We start from the raw sequence: 23,848 nt of genomic DNA on the forward strand, positions 1-23,848 counted from the left end.
GGGTTCATGATTAAATACTGGGATATTTTTTCTATGCATTTACTCTCCTGGTTTTTGGATTCATGTTCCATCCACAATGGATCGGCAAAAAAAAAAAAAAACAACAACAACAACAACAAGACCAAACCCGAAACTAAAATACATTGTAGTTGGTTGGTTGGCTGGTTATCGTTGTGGTACACTATTGTTTAATATATGCAAAATATGTGGATCCAAATATTCACATTCATATTTATATTGGATATGCGCGTGTTTCTGGAACACCGATACACACACATACACACTCATAAATGTATACACGCCCCAAATGTTTTTGCTATGAATATATTTTTGTACGGCGCCCAAATAATGATGATGAGTGATTGATAATGTGAATAATAATAAAAATAAAAACATTACATTACACACATATAGGCGGAGCATATACACTGGAATATATTTTCCAATGATGATGACGATAATGATGATTCATGTGAATTTCAAAAAGCAATTGAGATTATGTCATCATCATCATCATCATCATCATAATTATCATATATATGATGAAATGGATGCAATGGTAGAATATTCTTTTCTTTTGTGCATTTGGAATAAAAACAGGATATTCATTCATTCATTCATTTGAAGTTATTCCGATTCAAACACAAACAATGAAAAACAACAACAACAACAACAACGACAAAAACATTGCCAAACAAACAAACAAAAAAAAAGCTAAACAAAGAGAAAAAAAATGATGACAACAATAAAAAAAATGAGAAAAACTAATACTTTGAATGTTTTCATGCATAAACAATAAAGATAATGTACACAATACCCATACAAACATACACCCACACACACACAATCATCATCATCATCATCTTATTGTGAATGTCCGGTAATGGTCAGTAAGCAGAGAGGAAAAAAAATGATTTCATAATTCATTACTCCATTGCTGGCATTGGCATTTTTTTTTTGTTTTATTTCGGACATTTAATGTCGAGAATAAAAACAACCATGCATATATATAGAGAGAACAAGAAAGAGAAGGAGAGGGAGCGAACAAAAAAATGAAAGATGTCAAATATATAGGAATTTTGTGCCATTAATAAATTTTGTTTTGTTATTTAGGTTTGCATAGTCATGAGAATTTTTTTTCTGGTGATTGTCAATGGTGATGTGTGTGTGTGTGTGTGTGTGTGTGTGTGTTGGTGTATAAGTGCTGCCATTTTATTCTTATTTTTTTCCTCGATCCATACAATTTTCAATTCACTTTTACTTATGTTATTTGGAACGAAACATGAAGAAATGCATAACATGTAACATATACACACACATTATACATACACATTGTCGAATAATAATGTTATTTGGTATCGAACGATCGATTGAATATATGAAATGTGAATATATACAAGAATATGTGTGTGTATGTGTGTGTTTCTCGTTTATGTGAAAACATTTTCTTATATATCGGATACGAATATGATTCCAATTTATGGAATCAGAAAACAAAAAATTCATACATCGATCCATCCATCCATCTCTTTTGCTTTTTTTTCTTTTCTTTTTTTTTGGGCCTTGAATCTCTCTCTCACACACACACATAATTTGGTAATAATAATGATATACAAGAAGAGCTCGAATTTTTTTTTCCATATAACTTTTGGTTATATAATCAAGACAAATGAGTTTTCATTTCTTTTTTTTTTTCGTTTTCTTACTTGGCCCTGGTATTCGGGTCTTCTTGCCTACTTTCACTATCTATGAATCGTCCCTAAAGACATGGACATAAATATTATCATATGATAGTGAAAGAAAGAAATAAAAAAAAGAGATAGTAGAAGAAGATGGACAAAAAAAATGGTCACATCACATGATCATATATGTAAACTTTTTTTGTTTTTCAATCCAATGTTTTGTCCATACAATTCAAAGATTGTGAATATATGCACAGTCCACATTTGTGGATTCTTATACATCATTATAAATGATTAGAAAAGGATCTGATGCGTTTTGTTTGGTTTTTTTTCAGAAGATCCAGGAACAAATTTTGAATGAATTGAATTCATTTCATTTTGGAAAACATATTTATGCACCATTTCTTTTTTGGTTAGTAGATTTGGGTATGTATTATGCATTCCATAATAATAAAACCATTAACGGAATGCATTAATTTTGTTTTCGGTTTTTTTTTTTTGGTCAAACAAACAAACATACTACTCATGCACTCATTCACTCACTATTTGATCGAATACTAAATCGAAAAATATTACATAGGGTAATAATAATAATAACAAAATGAAGAGAGAAAAAAAATGAAATAGAATGAACAACAGCAAAAAAAAATTATGGACAAATCATCCATACGAATTGGAATATATAAAATCTAATAGTGGAATACAAATATATAGAGAGAGAGAGAAATGAAAATCTAAATGAATCTTTCGCTCACTCATTCCATCATCATCATCATTATTATTATTACAATAACCAATTTTTCTCTTTCCCATGTGAGCTTGACCAATTCCAAATGCACAAAAACAAATGTATACAATGAAAAAAAAAGAAAAAGAAAATGGAAATGCTTATTTATTCCAAAATGGAAAAAAAATGGAAACTAGAAAATAAAAACAAAACTTATTCTTGATATGTCTCTGATGTATATGATTCTGATGATTTTTTTTTTCGTTTTTTTTTTGATTGAAGTTTCGTGCTATAAAGTATGAGTGTGTGTGTGTGTGTATGAATGCTGGACCTAACTCAGGTAATGGATTCTATGGTACTATCTTATCATGGACAGAAAAAGAGAAAAAGATAAACATAATCGAATGAATAATTTGAAAAATAAAAATATTCTTTATATTTGCGTGCGAATCATTTTTTTTTTTTGACATATGATTCATTCATTCATTTCATTTCATTAAATTGTCGACAATGTAATTGACCATTTCGATTAGGGGGTGTGTGTAAATGTGTGTGTGTGTGTGTGTGTGTGTGTATGTGAGTTTAGCATGTATGAACATTGAAAATGTGCGTGAGTCGTTTATTATTATTATTATTACGTATTATACACCAAACAAATGAATGAAATTGAACGATGGATGCTAATCTATACTGTGTATATGTCTCACTATCACTCTAAAATTAGATAGATGAGATGGACCATCTGGTCATCATTTATTTTATTTTCATTTTTTTTTCCTACTTTACTCATTGGATCGATCGATAATTTACAATATGGATGGATTTTTTTTTATCATTATTCGAGTAGTGTGTTTGTGTGCACATTCATGATCTACACTGATCTGATCAAAGTGGTCATTATATGGTCACTTCATCATCATCATCATCATTATGATCAGAGGTATTTGATTTTGTTTCAAAAAAAAAAAAAAAAAAATTTTTTTGTCGAAAAAAAACGAATTGATAATTATAATGGATGATGCAAGAAAACAAAAAAAAAGATGCAAAAAACAAACAAGCAAACAACAATCTCATTACACAAATCATTCATATTCGATCAATATTGATAGACAGATCGATTGAATGTGAAATGAAATGAACAAAAAATTTGTTTTTGAACCACACACACACACATACACGCTACTACTAATGGATCAGCCTTTTTTTCCCCGTGTTCCTGGAACTTTTTTTTTTTTTTGCACATAGTGATAGACAAAAGTTTTTTTTGTTGTTGCCATAATTCTACGATGTGGTTTTGTCAATCCATTCATCGATTCATTCTATTGTAAATGCATGTATAATATATACGACGGTCATTCAGTAGTGGTGATGGTGTTGTAATACAATAATTACATAATAATGTCCATTGGAAAAAAAATCACTGTTTGAACTGACCATTAGAATGAAAGACAGTGAAGAGAAGAAAAAAAAATAGCAAGCGATGGGGTCATTTGTGTTCATGTGATCGAGTCATGAATTGAAGAAAAGAAAAAAAAATTAGTATTACAGATAGATAGATAATAGATCAGGTTGTGTGTTTGTGAAAATAACATTCTACCAGTCGATCAAAGCAGCTGATTGAACAAAAACTGACCAACCACACACACACATAACACACGACAAAATCTAATGTCGATGTCGGTGATCGAAACTAATTTGAGTAATTAATCATCTTATTGCATGGAAAAGAAAAATGGCCAACAACCAGCTAGCCATTTTTTGTGGTGTCTAAGCCAATATGTGCAAAGCTTGTCATATTTAATTCATCGAACAATTCATATAATCAACGGAAATTTCAACAGAAAAGATGGTGAAGAAAAAAAAAATTTTCAAACTTGAAAATTATTTTCAAGAATTGAATTAAAAACACACACACACACACACAGAATCGAATACGAAACTTCTACATCTATTCATTCATTCAATTTTTTTTTTTTTTTGGTTGATTCTCAGTTGTTGTTGTTGTTGTTTGAAGCTAAATTATCATTATTATTTCGTTCATTTTTTTTCAATTTTTCTCATTTTTAGATGATAATAATAATGATAATGATAATTTTCTTCTCTTCTTCTTCTTCTTCATTTTACTTTAACATTTTTTTTTGCTGGATGGATCATACATTTATTGATAATGATGGATCATCTGGGCGTGTTACATATATACATCTCACTACATAGTCTGTATGCTTGTGATTGTCTATGTGTGTTTCAAACTATTTTGAAATACGAATAATAAAAAAAAACTTGAATTTTCGGTAAATAATAATAATAATAATAATGGAACACATACACAATGCAGAATTCATATTCTCATTCAGAATAATGTGTACAAAAGAATACTGTAGAATTGACTAACTACTGGTAGCGTGTGTGTGTGTGTGTGTGTGTGTGTGTGTGTGTGTGTATGGTGTGTATTTTATTTTAATGTGGCGGCGGCGGCTGCCGTGTTGATTATCATCATCATCATAATCATTATGAAACTCAAGTTTTTCATTTCATATTCCTGACTGTTCCAATGACCATTGGGTGGCATGATGATGTGTAGATCAAACAAAAGTCTATACACCAAATTATTATTACTACGTCATGGTTATTTTTTTTCCATATCATCATCATCATCATCATCATGATCATCAGAATATTCTGTAAGCAGAATTATTATTTATTTTTTTTTTGCTGAAAAAATTATTACAATATATATGATTCAATATTATTATAAATACAGAAAAAAAATGAGAATTCACCACCCCTCCCCCATGACCATCATCATCATCATCATGTTTTCGGTGGTATGTGGAATTCACATTTTGAAACTATTTCCACCATATTATTATTATTATTAATATTATTTAGATTGAATAGAGAAAGATCTAGCCTACATAAATGGTAAATCATCATCATGATGATGATATTAATAATTCAAGTGTGTGTGGGCAAAAATTGTAGAATATGATCCTGATGTACAGATTTTATTATACAATAACCCCAAAAAAAACATGTATCATATTTTTGTTTCTGTTTCTGTTTTTTTTTTTTGGAATATTAAATTACAATATATTAGATGCAGAATATATATATACCGATATATAATATTCTTAATAAAGAATATTTTTTTTCTCTGTTGTTTGTTTGAATTTGAATTTAAAAAAATACAATGTATTTATATAACGAAACGACGATAGTGGCGCCCAAATAGAATATATGAAAAAATTTTTTTTTGTTTGTTTGTGTGTATGTGCAATATATAATGAATGAGGGCGCCACTTGTGTATTCTGATGCATATATGATCCATTATTCTACACTCCCCTCATAACGAAAAAAAAAAGAATTCTGTGTGTGTGTGTGTGTTTAGAATATCATTAGAATAATGACAACAGAATTATATATATATAAATTTGGTTGGTACATGGTTGGTGAGTTGGTTTTTTTTTCGTCTATAGTAAGTTTGAGAGAGAGAGAGAGAGAGAGAGAAAATGTTTGTGAATGACGATGATCAGAATGACCAAATGGATATACAAGCATAGAACATCCATTCATTCATCTATTCATCGGTAGATAGAGAAAAATAAAAAGAAGAAAGAGAAGCGGAAAAGAAAATTCCATATAACGCATACACTACATACATTACCGCTTCTAATGCGTAATGCGTATCTTGAATCTTGAATTGAATAAAAAAAAAACGAAACAGTGAGAGAGCGAGCGAGAGATTTGCAATTCAAACTTGGAGACTTTTTCTTCCGATGATGATTATATATACAGAAAATGTAGAAAAAAAACGAATATTGATGATGATGATGATGATGAAAAAAAGGGCGACATTAATGCCATGAAGTGAACAGCTAACGACAACGACAACAACAACAACGAAAAAAAAACTTGGAAACTCATTTTATATTTCAATGTATGCGTGTGTGTGTGTGTGTGTGTGTATTGAAAACTCGATTATTCTTAGCATCAGCATTAGCATCAATGATAATTCTATAGAAAAACAAAAACAAAAACAAAAAATAAAAAGAATTTAGAATCACATTTTGAATTGTGATGGACAAAAAAGAAAGAGAGCGAGAGAGAGAGAGAGAAGAAATGGTAATCTTCTCTCCGAAAAGATCCATCAAGAATCTTTTTCTTTTTTTTCGAATAATAAAAATGTACAAGTTTGAAATGAATGAAAAAGAATAAAGAATGCATTGGTGACATGAAACAAAAACAAAAACAAACAGCACTCTCTCCACCCACACCACACACACACACACAAACCAAACCAGAGAAAAAAAAATTATCACCACAATCAATTTCGATACTTGATCTCAGTTGATTTTTATTCGACCACTGAATTCATACATAAAGTTTTTCATACATACATAAATCGTGGAATAAAAATAAAAAACAGAAACAGGAAAAAATTCTAGATTCCTGATGATGATTATGGAATTATATCGAAAAAAAAAGAAAACTCATGGTATTAATTTCACAGAATGAAAAAAAAATGGAAATTTTTTTTGTTTCAGTTCCAAACTAGTCAATAAGAGAAAATGAATTGAAAATCAGCAAATTAAACATGGAATGCGTGTGTGTGTGCGAATGAAAAATGGTCAAATGGTCATTTAATATATCGAATATCGAAAATGGAAAGCAGAAGAATAATGAAGTGGCAATAATTATTTTGATTGCGAATGAAAAAAGTGAAATCAAACTTTTTTTTCACCATCATCAGCAAACATTGAAAAAAAAAATTGTTGGATGTTCATTCACAAACATTCCACCAAACAAACAAAAAACATTATCACCATTATTATTAATTATAGCAACAAAAAAAAATGAATAATCACGATACAATCGATATATTGAACAGTTTGAAATGAAAAAAAGAGACTAAACTTACCAAAAAAAAAAAGAAATTTTCCAGCATCAAATTAAAGAAAAATTCCAAATCAGCTTTTTCAATTTTAACCGATGAGATGATGAAAATGAATCTAGAAATGGAAATTATAAACAAAAAAAAAAAATGGTCATTATATGATAATGTTCAAGTGGGAAAAAAAAATTTGAAAAAAAGTAAAAAAAAGGAACTGAATACCCAATCACGTTTTTTTTTTGGTCATTGGTTGTTTACTTTCACCGGCCCTCCCTTCTTTTTTCCTCCCATATGAAAAAACAAATGAAAAAAAATTTTTTTTTCATTTCAAAAATTCCAATTTGTTTTCCACCGATGTTGCCATTTCAATTTTTTATAGTTTTTATCATTTGTTCTCTCTCTTTATAACTATTTTTCATTTCCAATTCCAATATCTTAGAATCTATTCTGAATTTGAGTGAAATGGGAAAAAAAATGTCGATGTGGGTGGGTGGGGGGTTGTTACGCAGCAGAGAGGGTGCAATTCCAATGCTCCCGAAAAGTTTTTTATTTTTTTGGCTCGACTCTCTTTTTTTAAGGAAACAAAAAAACGAAACACACACACACACATGCACATACATAAAATAGAAACCGGAACTACATCAGCCGTATACATTCATTCATTCATTCAGCGGTTGTGAGTTATTGATTTGAATTTTAAAATTAATGATGATGACCACACACGCACGCACACATGTGTGTGCACAGAAATCCTGAATCCATTTGCTATATAATAATTCGTAAAAAAATGACATAATGTTCAATGTTTCGTTTATATATAATGATGTTCGGTCAACAGAATCGTACAGAATCTATAGAATTTGAAAAAAAATTACAATTGCTTGCTGCGCTCGCGTAATATTTAAAAAAAAATTTTAAAATTTATCAACCTCACGCACACCCAAGCAAACATTTCTATACATCAATTATATTATGATGATGATGATGATTAGGGCGCATATTCTGTGTGTATATGTCCAGTCATTCCAAAGAGCAAAGAGAATTTTTTTTCAAATGCAAAGAATTCTAAACAACAACAACAACAACAAGAATGTTTGGATTGAAAGAAAATATTCTATATTCGTTTGTGTGTGTGTGTGTGTGTGTGTGTGTGTGTGTGTGTGTATCCTCCCTCCTCCAAACAGATGACTATTTATTATTATTATTCTAAAAAAAAATGAAATGAAATGAAATGTAAAAGTTTATAAGCATCAGAATTTTTCGTTTGTTTGTCAACTATAACAATGTTGAACTACTTATTCTTAGTAATCAGTCTTGTTTATTTATGGAAATAATGAGAGAGAGAGAGAGAGAAATATTTGAAAATTTTAACCAAATTATAAAAAAAAATCAGACAAAATTGATTTGAACTAAACAAAACAAAAAACAAAACAAAAAAATTTAATTATTTTTCAATCCATCATTGTGTGGCCTATGGGCAATATTTCAAATGGCCATACAACAACAACAACAACAGAAGCAGAAGCAGCAGCAGCCATGGTAATAATCATGCAACTGGACTACGGTCATCATCATCATTATAATGGCTCAAGGAACACACACACACACAGACACATAAATTGAAAAAACCAGAAAACATTCGTCATATATATCACAACGAAATCAAATTCAATTTTTTTATTTTATTTTGTTATTGGACAAAGAAAGAAAGATAATGAAACAAAAACAAAAAAGAAAAAGAAAAAGAAAAAGTCGGAAATAAAATTAAAATTTTCTTTTTTCTGCTTTGTTCAAAATCAAAATCATCAACTTGAAAAAAGCATTTGCGTTTGATCGAATGAAAGAAAATGAAAAAAAAAATTTTTGCCTGAATGATGCATGGCAACCAATGTTTGTGGAACGCAGAAAAAAAAGAAAAAAATAAAATGGCCAATGTTTCAAATTCCAGAATGGCAAAGAAATTTTTTTTTAAATTCTCTCGCTAGTAATAATAATTCAACTTGGCAGCAATTTTTTTTTTGTCCAGCAGTGGCAGCAGTTCAAGACTTTTGAAATTTGAAAAAAAACACACACACACCCATTACTGGACAATTGAATCAAATGATAATAATGAGATGTTTAATTTAATGTGTCAGATTAGATATTCGTCAATTGATGGATTGAATTTTTGAGGAAAAATCAAATTTTTTTTTTGCTGGGGTAATTGAATTTATTTCAAAATCCTTTTTTTTTGTTTTGAAACCCGAAACAAAATCCAACAAAAAAAAAGTTTGTGTTGGATTGATTCGAATCCAAAAGAGAAAAAAAAATTACTACTGCTGCTACTGCTGCTAATTTTTCTATTTTGGCCAAAAGCAAATGTTTGATATTTCACATTTTTTTTTTGATGTATATGATGATGATGATTGTGTCCGCGTTGAATAATGACCATAATGTTGGTATGTGAATGCATAATGACCACCATATCAATAATAAACAAGACACATATATATAATGTGGCTATTATTTTGTTTTTCATTAGAAAAACAAAATACCACTACTACTATTATTCACGAGATTACCACTACTTAAGAATAAAATTAAAACTACTACTTATGGATGCGGCGGCAGCGGATATCATCATCATCATCATCATATTCAATCGATAAGTTTATGCTGATAAGTAAAATGGAAGAGAGAGAGAGAGAGAGAGAGAGAGAGAGAGAGAGAGAGAGAGAGAGAGAGAGAAATTTATTCTGATGATAGCCAACACCATGGCCACATCGACAATAAAGAATAATTTTTTGATGAATCCATTGGCTAAAGAAAAGAAAAAAAAAGTTTTTCAATAACAAAAAAAAACTCTGCATGTTGTATTATGTATTATATATATATATATATATGTTGACATCTGAATATTAAAAACGGCGACGACGTCAATTCGATCAATTCTTGTGCATGGTAAAATGAGAGATGTGGATGTGAATTTGAAACTGAATGATAAAATGTTGATATGATGCATGCATGCATACATACATGCACATACTGTGTGTGTTCGTGTGTTTTGGGTAGATTGATCCACATTTGAATTGTCACATAGAGAGAGAGAAAGAAAGTGGAATGGAAAACTTTTTCTGCATGTTGGAAAAACCAAATTCAAGATATATATAGTCTTGATCATCATCATCATCATCATTATTATTATAATACAGAAAACAGAATAGAATAAATGAAATGAAATGTGAAAATTTGAAATTCGAATACAATTATTTTTCCATTCATTCATTCATTCATTTCATTCCATGTCAATTCAATTTCAATTCAATTGTGAATTCATATATACACACACACACACACACTATGCAATGTAGTAGTGGATGTAGTAGTGTAATAGAGATGACAATAACACACGGACACAAGGATTCCATCCCCTCCATACCTCAAACGACAAAAATTCAATTCAATTCGACAAAAAAAAAATCCCCTGGTCCACAAAACTAGGGTATATGCTGCCCGAAATTATTTTCATTTTTATTTTGCCTAGAATAATTTCTATTCCAAATAGTCAACCATACGAATAATGAGCTATTCGATTTTTGGATATTTGATGTCCATGATGTGTATGTAAGTGTGTGTGTGTGTGTGTGTTCGGACGACCACCACGACGATGTGTTTAATTAATTTTCAATGGAAAAGCATTGAAATATAAAAGCAAAAAAGGCCAATATGAATGTTTAACAGAAACGAAAACGAAAAGAAATTCATTTCCAAATTCCAAACTTTCAAAAATCCAAGAATAAATGTGATGATAATAATCGAATTCAATTGTCGATGAATGAACGAATGAATGAATGATGTGTATTGAACCGTTTGTTTGTCGTGAATTCTCATATATTATATTCGAAATTGAAAATTGAATTTTTTTTTTCGCACATCAAAATGGTCAATCATGAATGACCGTTTTTATTTTTTTTTCAATTTGAAAAAGAATAATTCTCTCTCTCTCTCTCCCTTTTCGAGAATCTACAGAAAAAGTCAATGGGCGTCAATCAAAAAAGATTTTTTTTTTGTTTTTTTTTTCGAAAAAAAATTCAATTTCATCATCCGCCCCTTTTATCAAATCAATGTATGGATCGATTGATTCAAAAATGGAAAAAATACAGCAGCAGCAACAGCAGCAGAGAGTTGAGTTGAATTTTCAATTTAATTTTAAATTCTCAATACAACGAACAAACTAACAAACGAACGAACGAACGAATGGAAAAAAAATTCAATAACCTCATTTCTACATATAAAAATACGCATAATACGCATGTACGATAATCTGAATAATGTTCTATATATGATCATGATGATGATGATTCCAGTAAGCATCCAAAATATGTGTATGTATTACCAATTCAGTAAGCGCACACATACACACACACATAATCATCATGTCTATGGATGTTCTGAGTCGATTTTATTTTTTTTTTTAAATTTTAAATTTTACCATTTCATACAATCATCATCATCATCATCAATTGCAGCACAGAACATCCTCCCTCCCATTATTATTATCATTATTATTATATGAAATTCAAACCTATAATAGAGCAAACAAAAAAAAAATTTGAAATTTTTGAAATTTGAAAATAAAAATTTCCAAAAGATTCAGAATCGATCCAGATATATGCGTATATGTGTTGGCTTTAAATACTCATTATTATTGTTATTATTATGCTTCATTTCCAGAAACCAGAGAGAGAGAGAGAGAGAGAGAGAGAGGGAGGTAGAGAGAAATGAGAAAAAAAACAGTCCAAGCAAGCAGGATCTAAACTTTTTTCCCTATTTTCGAGGATGCTTAACGATTCCTCAATACTGTAAATACAACAACAAACGAATCATTTGGACTGAAAATGAAATGAAATGAAAAATTTAGTTTTTTTTAAATCTTTTCACTATTTACAGCAACAACAACAACGAAAAAAAAATTGGTGGACATTCATGATTGACCATTTTGTGTGTGTGTATTGAACATCGAAGTCCAGTATCGATAATGCTGATCATCGATGATGATGATAATAATAATGATAGGAAACGAGCAATTTTTTTGGGCTTATGTTGAAATTGATGGGGGTGGTCATGACAAAACATCGTCATGGTAATAATATGGAACTTTAATTTTGAAAAATTTTGTGGGGTAAGTGTGTGTGTGTGTGTGTGGATGAATTTTGGCGAATGGGGGGAAAAAAATGGGGCATAATGGTCAGTTGGAAACAAACAAAAAAATTTCACACACACACACACACACACACACACACAAAGCTTTATTTCATTTCATTTCTATTTCGTATTTGGTAATGAAAAATTTAAACAACAACAACATTATTATTAACAAACGAATGGGACAGAAAAAATAAGAGAAAAAAAATTTGTTCAAATTTCAGCAAAAAAAAATTGGAATGAACCATTGTCACATTGTTGGAACACTAACCAACCAACAAAAACAGCAACAACAACAACAAAAAAGAAGACAGATAGTGTCTGTGTGTGTGTTTGTTTCATTTTATATTTTATTTTATTTTTTTTAGTTTCAGAATCCCTACACACACACACACACACAGCGGATTCTATTTATTCTATTCACATATTCGGCTTCCAATTTTTTTTTTCATTCATTCTTCAAATACACCAAACACACACACACACACATGGCGTCCACCCATCATAGCTGAGCAAGCACAAATATAAAAAAAAACGAAATTCTGATTTTTTTTTCGTTATATATTAAAAAAAAAGTTCTGTCCATTTATTTTTCCATCTTCATTGTGAATTATTATTATTATTATTTCAAAATTTCAATTCGATTCTTTCTTTTGTTGTAAATAAAAAATATAAAAAAAATGCCCAAAACCCACGCACACACACACACACACAGAGAGAGAGAGAGAGAGAGAGAGAGAGAGAGAGAGAAAAAAAGGGAAACTTCAGCCCCAGCAGTCGTCAATTTGATATTTTTCTCAGAAGAAGAAGAAGAAGAAGAAGAAAAAAAACTGCTTGGCTAGATAAAAAAAAAAGTTTGTTTTTCCATTCTTTTTTTATAAATTCAAAAGTTTTATTTTTTTTTTTTTTTGATCAAATTTCATTGGCTTCGATACACGATTGATGTATGAATTTATTTATCTTTTTTTTTCATACTTTCAGTTTTAGTTCCAAAAAATTTTGATAAGGCGTACACGTTTGGAACAGCCTATGTTGTTGGACACACACATAAGCGCACATAATACCACTGCTGCTGCTGATGCTGAATATAAATTCAGAGATTCTTTGATTCGAATGGCAAAAAAAAACACGAATGTTGTTTGTTGTTTGCATAAATAATTCAAACATTTTAAAATGAAACTTTTTTTTTCTTCTTCTTGGTTACTGGTTGTGAAATTCACTACATCCTCCCTATAGATTATCAATGTTTATTTTATATATAGTAGTGAACTTTTAACATCACTTCATTGAACTAGAAATATATATTTATTGCTTGATTATTCTTGAACATGTGAAAAAGTAATATATGTTTTTTTCCTTTTTTTCGATTTCAGCAAGAATTTTGATTAGAATTTTTTTTGGATTCTAAAATTTTAAAATTCGAATGAATGTTGGTGATGAAAAAATCCGAAATGATAATAAATTTATTCTTTATCCACATTTTCTATTATATATTTAATGTTTAATTCAAATCTGTGGGCTGTGTGCCAACCTAGCACTAATAATAATGATAAAGATGGAAACGGAAATGGAATTCAGCAGAAAACCAAATGCCAGTATGTTGCTGTTGCTGTTGTTGTTCAGCAGAAAAGTCATTTTCAAAAGAATTTTTTCTTTTTGGAACACACAACCAATGGCCATCATTATTATTATGATGAATTTGAAACAAATATTCTGGTGAATGGTGGCCATTTCCACTACTACTACTACTACTGCTAATGCAAGTAACAACATCACAGCCATCATCATGTGAATTAAAATATTTTAAGCCAATTCAACACACAGCAAAAACAACGACAACAACAAATGGAAATTATTAATGTCGAATATTTGGATTTTTTTTTCGTTCAACAAAAAAAAAAAGAAAAAATCCAAATGCATCACCATATCGCTATATTAGACTTGGTTTTAAACAACAACAACAACAAAAAAAACAACCAAATTCTGTGTACAGTAAATTCTGTCTAAATAATGACTTTTTTATATATTTTTTTTTTCATTTCAAAAATTTTTTCCAATTCTAAAGCAGCAGAATATAACAACAAAATTCTGCTGTTTTTTTTGGACTTGAAAAAAATGACCATCATCATCACCACTATTGAACATCATTATTCCAAGCCAAAATGAGGGAGAGAGGGCCGAAAATCTCATTATAAATTTCATTTCTCTCTCTCTCTCTCTCTCTCTTTTTGAAAAGCCAGTGAAATGAAATGAAATGAATGAACCAAAAAAAAAAAAAAAAAAAAACAATGGTTGGGTCTCTCTCTCTCTCTCTGGCTGGTTTAGCGAATAAAAAAAAATTTTTTTTTTTTTGAAATAAAAATTAATGAGTAGCCTCAATGGACATGACTTTTTTTATGTGCAATGATGATTGCCACGAATATTATACATTCGTTTCATTTATATATACGCGTAAGCTTTATAATTTTTTTTTGTTTTGTTTGTTCGTTTCGTTTTGTTCGTTTGTTTTGTTTCGTTTCGTGCGGAGATCATCAATTCAATTCAATTCAAGTGATGGAAAAAAATATATACCGTCTAATGTTTGTTGGCCAGTGAAAAACAAAAAAAAATAATGGTCATATTTTTTCATTTTCTCTAAATTTTGTAAAATTTTTCACAAATAATGGATGCTTGCTTGTTATACTGGACACTCATACACTGATAATTTATTTTTTTTTTTTATTTCAAGAACCAGAAAAAAAATATTGAATGAATGAATAACCAGAATACTAGAAAAACCATACCATCATCATCATCATCATCATCATCATCATCGTGGATCATGGATCATTATTATCGTAGAAAAATAAAATAAAAAAAAAACATTATCATATTGTCATCAACTTCAAGTTATACGTGTTATATATATCTGTGTGTGTGTGTGTGTGTGGGTATATGTCATACAAAAGCTAAATATATCAGTGAATGAAACATTTTCAACAACTAACCGATGATAGAATCAAGAGAGGTATTCATTCATTCAGGACGGTAGGAAGAAACCAAAAAAAAAAAAAAAAAAATCATCATTATCATCATCATCATAGAATGTTGAATGAAAAAAAATGCTATGCATCGACGAACAACGATGATGATGATGATGATGATGACAAACGTTAATGATCATCATCATCATAACATGGAACAGAAAAGACCGTAAGGCAGTCAATTCATATTATTTGGATGATGATGATGATTATGTAGTGTGTGTGTCTGTGTGTATAATGGTTGTTGAAAAACTAAATAAATGAATGAATGAATGAATGAATAAATGACAAGCAGGCAGGTCTCTTTTACTTATTGTAAAATGAATAAAAGTGAGATCCAGAAAATGAAATAAAAAAAAATTTGGATCGCACACACACAGAGAGAAAGACATAGTTACAACAACAAACAAATATTCATTGACAATGTTTTTTTTTTTGGGGTTTTTTTTTGCATCTAGACCAGAGTTTTCAAAACTTTTTTTTCTCTATGTGGCCACAGAGTTTGGTAGCGGCTGATCATCATTGACTGTATTGTGTTACTCATTATGTATACATACAGTATGCTGTAGTAATGTATTTCTGCATGCATAATGAAGTTTGTTATGTTGTTTTTCTGAATGAAAATGAAATTTTTTTTTTGTCAAATGAAATCTACTCGGTGAAGGACCGTTGTAATTATAATGATGGTGATTGGTGGTTGACCACTGATGATTATCAATGTGAATAGAATCCAAGATGATTATGGGTTAATGGCTGTATGGATGACCCAATATAAATAAGGTAGTGGTTGCTGAACAAAAAAAAAAAAAAAAAAATTCATTACATTTGCATAAGAATTTCATTATGAGATTAATTAGAATTCATTTTGAATCCATCATTGTCTGTCGGTGTGTGTGTGTGTGTGTGCGGTATAAATACCGGTGAAAACAAAAAAAGGCCCAAATGACAAATCAAGATAATTATAATTTTTTTTTTGTTTTGTTTTGTTCATGTTTAGATCCAAAATTCGAGAAACATAAAAAAAAAATTTTTTTTTATTATTAAAACGGAAGTACAAAACACGTGTCGCCACCTATCGATGAAAATGTGCATAAAAAAATGATAAATTTGCATAATTTTTTTTTCTAATGGCTGTCCACAAACCTGATTTTACGATAAAAAAAATGACATAAAAGTGAAATTCAAAAAAATTAACCATTACTGGCTATTGAATATTAATCTTATCAATAAAAAAAAATTTTAATCTTGCCTCGTTAATGATGACAAACAAAACGGCCAATTTAAACTTATCATCATCGAATAATGATAACGACAAACAAAAAAAAAAAGAAAAAAAATGTACAATAATTATAAATATTAATAGCTGGACAAATATTTTCTTCAAATGAATCAATCAAGAAGAAGGAAAAAAATTTTATGCAAATTAATGTGTGTGTGTGTGCGTTTTTCTTTCACGTTTTTTTTTTAATTTTGACTCTGCGCACTGAAACAACAACAACATGAATTCACTGCCAATAAAAAAAAAGATCAACTAGCTGATTAATATTCAGGTAATTGAAGGTAGTGTTTGCTTATCAGTGCAAATATAATTATTTATTTTGAATAGGAAATTTTTTTTTGGAAGTAAAAAAAAACGAAAAAGAAAAAGAAAAAAAAACATTCACATAATATGACCATCATCGATAGCATAATTATCGTCAGAGAAAAAAAAATTTATCAAGTTATCAAATGGATGGATGGATGGATGGATTGATGGCCATGACCAAAGATTCGAAATTATCATCATCATCTGCATCATTACAATTTAGAAAACAGAACTGCTGAACACAAATTTGCTGATTTGAATAAATTGATAAACGAATGAAAAATTCTGTTCTTCTTCATTTCATCCGCATCGAAATTCAATTAAATTTGACAACATACACCAAAAAAAAGATGCTGAATTTGAATGCTGTCACCCAAAATGAAAATTGAAGAAAAAATTTCATAATAATAACTATCCATCCGTCAATCATTTCAAGGATTTGTTTTTTTTTCTATTCATTCACCTCACTCACACGGAAAAAATGAATTAAAGTAGCGAAAGTAAATTAATTAATTTCATTAGCCAAATGTGAATGATTTGTTCGTTTGAATTCGTTTCAATTTCCAACAAACATCTTTCACTCAAGCACACACATGAGCCATCTGATGATCGTTCCTGAAACCAAAAACAAAAACAAAAAAAAATGATCTCCATCTCTGGAACTGCAAAAATTTTTTTTTTTACTGTCCACATTTACCCATTTAATGGATAGATAGGGCAGCCATTACCAAACCAGCTAGCAACAAGCAGCAGAAGCAGCCATTTATCATAATCATTTTAGCCAGATAAAATCATGATCAGAGAAAAAAAACCCTAGCTCTTGGCTAAATAATTATTATCTAAGAAGAAGAAAAAAAACAAAAATAAAATGATGATCATATGCATCAAAATTAACCATCATACATACACACACATTGTACACACGTTGTAAATTTATTTTAATTTTTGTTGTTATTGTTGTTGTTGTTGTCGTAGCTGACATGATGCTTCAGGTAATACGTGCCATAATAATGATAATTTGCATGAAATTGGCAAAAAAAAAATTAATGATTAAAATAACGACCAGTGAGAGAGAAAGAGAGAGAGAGAGATGCAAGATTAAATCCATTGAATTTAAATAAAAAATAAACACGTTTCTTTCGTACATCACCATTATCTATCAGCATTTATTTAAATTTATCTACAATAAAAATGTGAAGAAAAAAATTTGCATAAAATCAACACTTTATATTTGCATAATTTAGCTAATCTTTTTCTTTGCTGTTCAATAAATGAATATATGGTGAGTGATCGACAACGAACAATCCGTAATACTCATTACGATAATCACTCATTTAACGCTACAAGAGAGAGAGAGAGAGATTTAAAAATCCAGTGAAAAACAAAACATAAACGACATGAACGAAACTATGTTTTGAACCTGATCTGATCTGATCTGATTTGCATTTTTCACCAATAAATTTTTCACCTTTATTCGCTTTTTTAACATTTTGCACGACAACAACAAGTCACGGTTTTTTCAATCATTTCTTTGATTATAACTAGAAAAAAAAAATCAACGAAAACTTTTTGGATATTAATTTTTTTTTTGTTGATCCACTCATAATAATCAAGATTAACCCCCCGACAAAAAGATTTGCAGTTTTTCTCAGCTTTTTTTTTGGCCAATTAATATGTCTAATTTTTTTTTGTTTCCCGCACATTTTTCTTTGAAAACAACAACAACAACAACAAATTAATCGGATGCATAAATGGTAATGATTATGGATGTGAATGAGTTGGATATATATATATATTTAAATTACTACATCAATGCCAACATCATAGCGTGGCATGGCATGGCATCAACGATGATGATGATGATGATGATAAAATATTGAATAAGCAAATTCGGATGAAAATTAAATGGCAAATAACAAGTAAACAAATTGATATTATCGTGGAAAAAATTGAAAATGAATTAATCGAAAAATTTTTTCTTGACATTACTCATGTGTCCATGTGTGTGTGTGTGTGTGTATTTATGACCTTAATAGCAACAACATGATTTTTTTTTTTTTTTTTTTTGATCAAAAACTTTATCGACAACAACGAAAAATGAATTTAATTGAGTTAAAAAAAAAAAGACAAATTCATTCTGCCTACACACACACACACACACACACACACACACGTCCTGTGCAATAATATATACATAATTTAATCATCATCATCATCATCATCATCATCGTATTTACAGATAGTCCAAAAACAGTCAAAGAAAAAAATTCATTTGCATATTTATCTACGCATAGTCAATGAATATATCATTTTCATTTCAATTTGTGGTAATCATTCGTCATTGAAATTGAATTTTTTTTCTTCCATTCAAAAAATGTTTAACATGTCAGTGACATTTTTTTTTTGTTCTTGTTTCCAACCAGAATTTTTTTGTTGTTGTTCAATAAAGCCGATCATTTGCATTTGTCACAACAACAACAACAACAACAACCACAACGTACTGCGAAAACAGCATGATGTCATCGAATCATTGATCAGGATGATGATGTGAATCAATTTAAATTTTTTTTAAAAAAATATAATCTGATCTGATGTACTCTGTAGTAGTTGATGCTCTTGGTTTTCAATTTAATCAGGTTGATAATAATCAAACAAAACTGGAGATTGATGAAAAAGAAAAATTAAAATCAGAGGCACTGGTTTGACTGTGTGCATTTAAGTTCACCAAAACAAAAACAAAAAAAAAAACATTTTTTTGCTGAAAGAATCGTGCATCGGAAAAAAAATATTCAGATTCTTAGATTTCAATCATCATCATCATCATAATCATTATTGAACATGGAGTATGACAGGATTTCTTCTCTTCACTTCTCTTCTCTTCATCATCATCATCGTTCACTAATAATCTTAGCGGCAATGGCCTTGAATATGAGCAAAGAGAAAATTTTTTTCCCTCTCTCTCTCTCTGCATTTAAGATTTTATTCAACGTGATCAAAAAAAAAAAAAAAAAAAAACGAAACTATTTTGCATGTCTAATTAATTATCATCATCATCATCGTTATTTGGGATTGGAAAAAAAATTAAGATTGTAAGCCGAATAAATCAAGATTCAAGATTTTCGTTTTGTTTCTCCCTCCTGATAAAAAAAAAAAATTTAAATACCGATGATGATGATGATGGAGGGATTTGCATATGATGTAATACATTACATAATAACGAAAATCCAAAAATTATGGCAACGATACCCTGAAATATTAACACAACAACAACAACAACAAATGTACTGGCGTGTTGAAATTTTTTTTTTTTTTTTACTTACTAATTTGCATCGTACACACATATACTACATTTTGAAAGAAAGAGATGCTAATTGTTTTTTTTTCATTCTTGTGTTCAAAATCATTCATTGCTTGTACAAGATTTTCATTTTTTTTTCTTCTGCAAATGCAAAAAACATGCAGATTAAGACTGTTCAACAACAACATGATTCAATCATTTACATTCGTGCAGAGAATCTTCATTTTGAATGATTGCTCGGCTTTAGTGTGTGTGTGTGTGTGTGTGTTGGTTTTCCGCTTTTTTTTCGGGTAAAACAAAAAAAAATTTTTCTGTCCATTTTGTTGTGTTGTGTTGTGTACACACAGGTTTTTTACACCTTTTTTTCTGGCCAAAAAAAAATTATCCATTTTTCTCTGATGCAAAAAAAAGAATTCCTGATTCTAATTAATATTCCTGATTATTATGATGATGATGCGTGAATATTTAATTAATAATCCAAAAATCTTATTGATCAACATCCATTATTAGCATAAATTCATGATCACCTGTTTGATCATTTGATAATCGTGAAGCTTTCAATAAAAAGTTCTGATGAGAATTTAAAATTTTTTGTTGTTGTCGTTTTTGTTGTTATTGGTTGCATCATCTGATAATGTTACAAAGTGTGTGTGTGTGTGTGTGTGCCAGAGTTTTCTTCAAATTGATGGATTATATTTGATTTTTTTTGCTAATTTTATAAAATTTAAACTTTGTTTTTACATGGGAACACATTTTCACTCTCTTTTTTTCCCTACTCGTTTGCTCAATGTAGATGCAAAAAAAAACAGTGAAAAAAAAACAAGATTGTGATTGATAAAGAGTTGTTTTTATTATTATTATTATTATTTACCACTGTTTCATGTGAAATTGAATAAGAAAAAAAAACGTATTTGCAAATTCAATCAATCAAATCAAATCAAATCAAATGCAGATGAAGAATGTGAAACATTGAGAAATATGAAGAAAACACAAACAAAAAGATACATAGTATGAGTGAAACAGAGAAAAATAAATTTCTGTCATCAGATTTCAGATCAAAAAAAAAACTTACCAAGATTATGAATAACGATAATGAAAAGATTGTTCAATCTTCAAAAATTTAATTTAATTTTTTTTTGCAAACATTTATCAAGAATCTATCAATATTATTGAATGGAAAAACCATACAAAACAAACATCCACACAGGTGATTTGATGCACGTTTTTTTTTTGCTTGCTTATTATCGATCAAAATTGTTCGATATATACAGATAATCAATGTGATAAAATGGATAAATTCCATCAAAATACTGGTGTGATCAGAACAAAATTTAAAAAAAATCCAATTTTGATGATGACAATCTGATTATTATATTGGCAAAAAAAAAAGAACATTGACATTTAATTATGTAAACATTTTTGATGGCAAGCAAAATGGAATAGATTTTGAATCATTACGATGATGATGATGATGATTTTCCATTATTGATTGATTGAGAAAATCAAAGTTCGAGTGGTTTGTGTGTTTGATCTGTTCAATTTTTTTTTCTGTTGGCCCGTAATATTTGCTCATCATTGTCATGATGATGATGATGATGAATCATCACATGAAACTTGGAAGAAAAAAAAATTTAGAAAGTAAATTCAAAATATAAGTGATAACCAAATAAATAAATCTTCATTTCGTTTTTTTTTTTGGTTAGAATCAAATCAAATCATACAGAGTTTGTGTGTGTGTGCACACAGTTATTATCATCTTTATTAATAATTAATATTGATGATGATGGCTAGGTAAACACACACACACACACACACATGCACACACCCACCTCATCATTGTAAATCATCAAAAAAAAAAAAAAAAACGAGGGGACAAAACCAAAAAAACAAAAATCCATGTTGACAAGTTGGTTGACCGATAATAATATCCAGGCGGTGTGTCTTGTCTGTGTGTGTGTGTGTGTGTGTGTGTGTGTGTGTGCCACTGGCTTTCTTTTCTTTTTCATCATCATCATCATCATCATTTATTTATTTCTATTAAATAAAAAAAAAATTCTCAGAGATTATTTTTAGATTTTCTAGATTTCTGGTTTAATAACCAGAAAAAAACCTTAAATTTATAACTAAATCATCATCATCATCATCATCAGATATCCGAAATCATCATCAAAATAATCATAATCCACACACACACACACACACGAGATATTCTGATTGATTATCATCAACATCATAAGCATAATCATCATCTGTATATATATATATACAAAAAAAAGAAGCCGATAAACAACTATACACGGATGATTGTCGCCAATTGGCGCCAATTATATTACACACACACACAAACAATCAAAATCAAACAACAAAAACAACAACAACAACAGCCGAAAAAAAAATCTGAATCTCATGGAATCATCATCAATGTGCCTAAGGTTTTTTTTTATTATTATAATAATCATCATCATCATTGCTTGTTTAATGATTTATAATCATTGATGATGATGATTATGATTAATCAAACAAACAAACAAACAAACAAGCAGATAATATGTATCGTTATTATTGTTGTTTGTTCCAATTTATTTGTCCAAATACAATCATTACATGTATACATACACACACACACACACACATATTGAACTATGGAATTTATTTTGATTATTATCATCATCATCAATGATTGCAATATTGCATATACATAAATGTATTGACCGATAAATTTTGTTTGTAGGTAGGTGTTTTTTTTGTTTTGTTTTGTTCTGTCGTTATTGATGTTTAGTAATCAATAATACTAATTGGAATAAATGGAATTTTTGTCACCGATGATTGTAGTGGTGGTACTGATGTAATGGAAACTAATATTTCTTCCTGGTATTAGAAAAAGAAATCAAGTAATACATCAATTTTATGATTCAAACAAATACAACAAGTGCACTAATTAATAATCGTGTTAATCATGACAAAAATAGAATTGCAAACAAACCGAGAATTTTTTTTTTTGGTTTTTTACCACATTTTTAAATTTTGTTTTCAATCTAATTTTCTAATTTCAATTTGGTAATCTGTTTTGTTGTTCCAATTCTTAATCATCATATAAAATTGACTTTTTATCATTTGATAATTTGATTGATTTGGTTGAAATATAACAATGCAACAAGTGTGTGTGTGTGTGTGTGTGTGTGTGTCAATTTCTCTATATGCACACACACACACACACAATCAGTTTGGCACAAACCCATACAAAACACACGAGTCAATTTTTTCTTTCGTTTATTAAATCTTTAAGACACAATTATCGATAAATCAATCAATGTATTGATCTAATCAACAATGGAAGAGGTAGATAAATAAATTTTTCTGTTGATTAGTATCATTTGAATAATTTAATTAGATCTAAAAGTTGTTTTTTTCCATGGAAAAAAATCTCAAAATAATTTCAATGATTGATTTACATGCA

The 23,848-nt window shown here is 29.2% G+C and overlaps 1 protein-coding gene across 2 annotated transcripts in view; it reads right to left on the reverse strand.

The window, feature by feature from the left end:
- The window catches only part of LOC124491677 (uncharacterized), a 50,721-nt gene that overhangs the window by 23,221 nt on the left and 3,652 nt on the right, over positions 1-23,848 (reverse strand). Inside the window, exon 2 of one of the 2 annotated variants that reach the window (XM_075730420.1) lies at positions 7,329-7,419. The exons of the other annotated variant lie outside the window; for it this stretch is intronic. The gene's annotated coding sequence lies outside the window, so the exon portion shown is untranslated. The remainder of the gene's footprint in view (positions 1-7,328; positions 7,420-23,848) is intronic. 2 annotated transcript variants of the gene reach the window in all.

Source organism: Dermatophagoides farinae, chromosome 1, assembly GCF_024713945.1.
Source record: "Dermatophagoides farinae isolate YC_2012a chromosome 1, ASM2471394v1, whole genome shotgun sequence".
NCBI lineage: Eukaryota > Metazoa > Arthropoda > Arachnida > Sarcoptiformes > Pyroglyphidae > Dermatophagoides > Dermatophagoides farinae.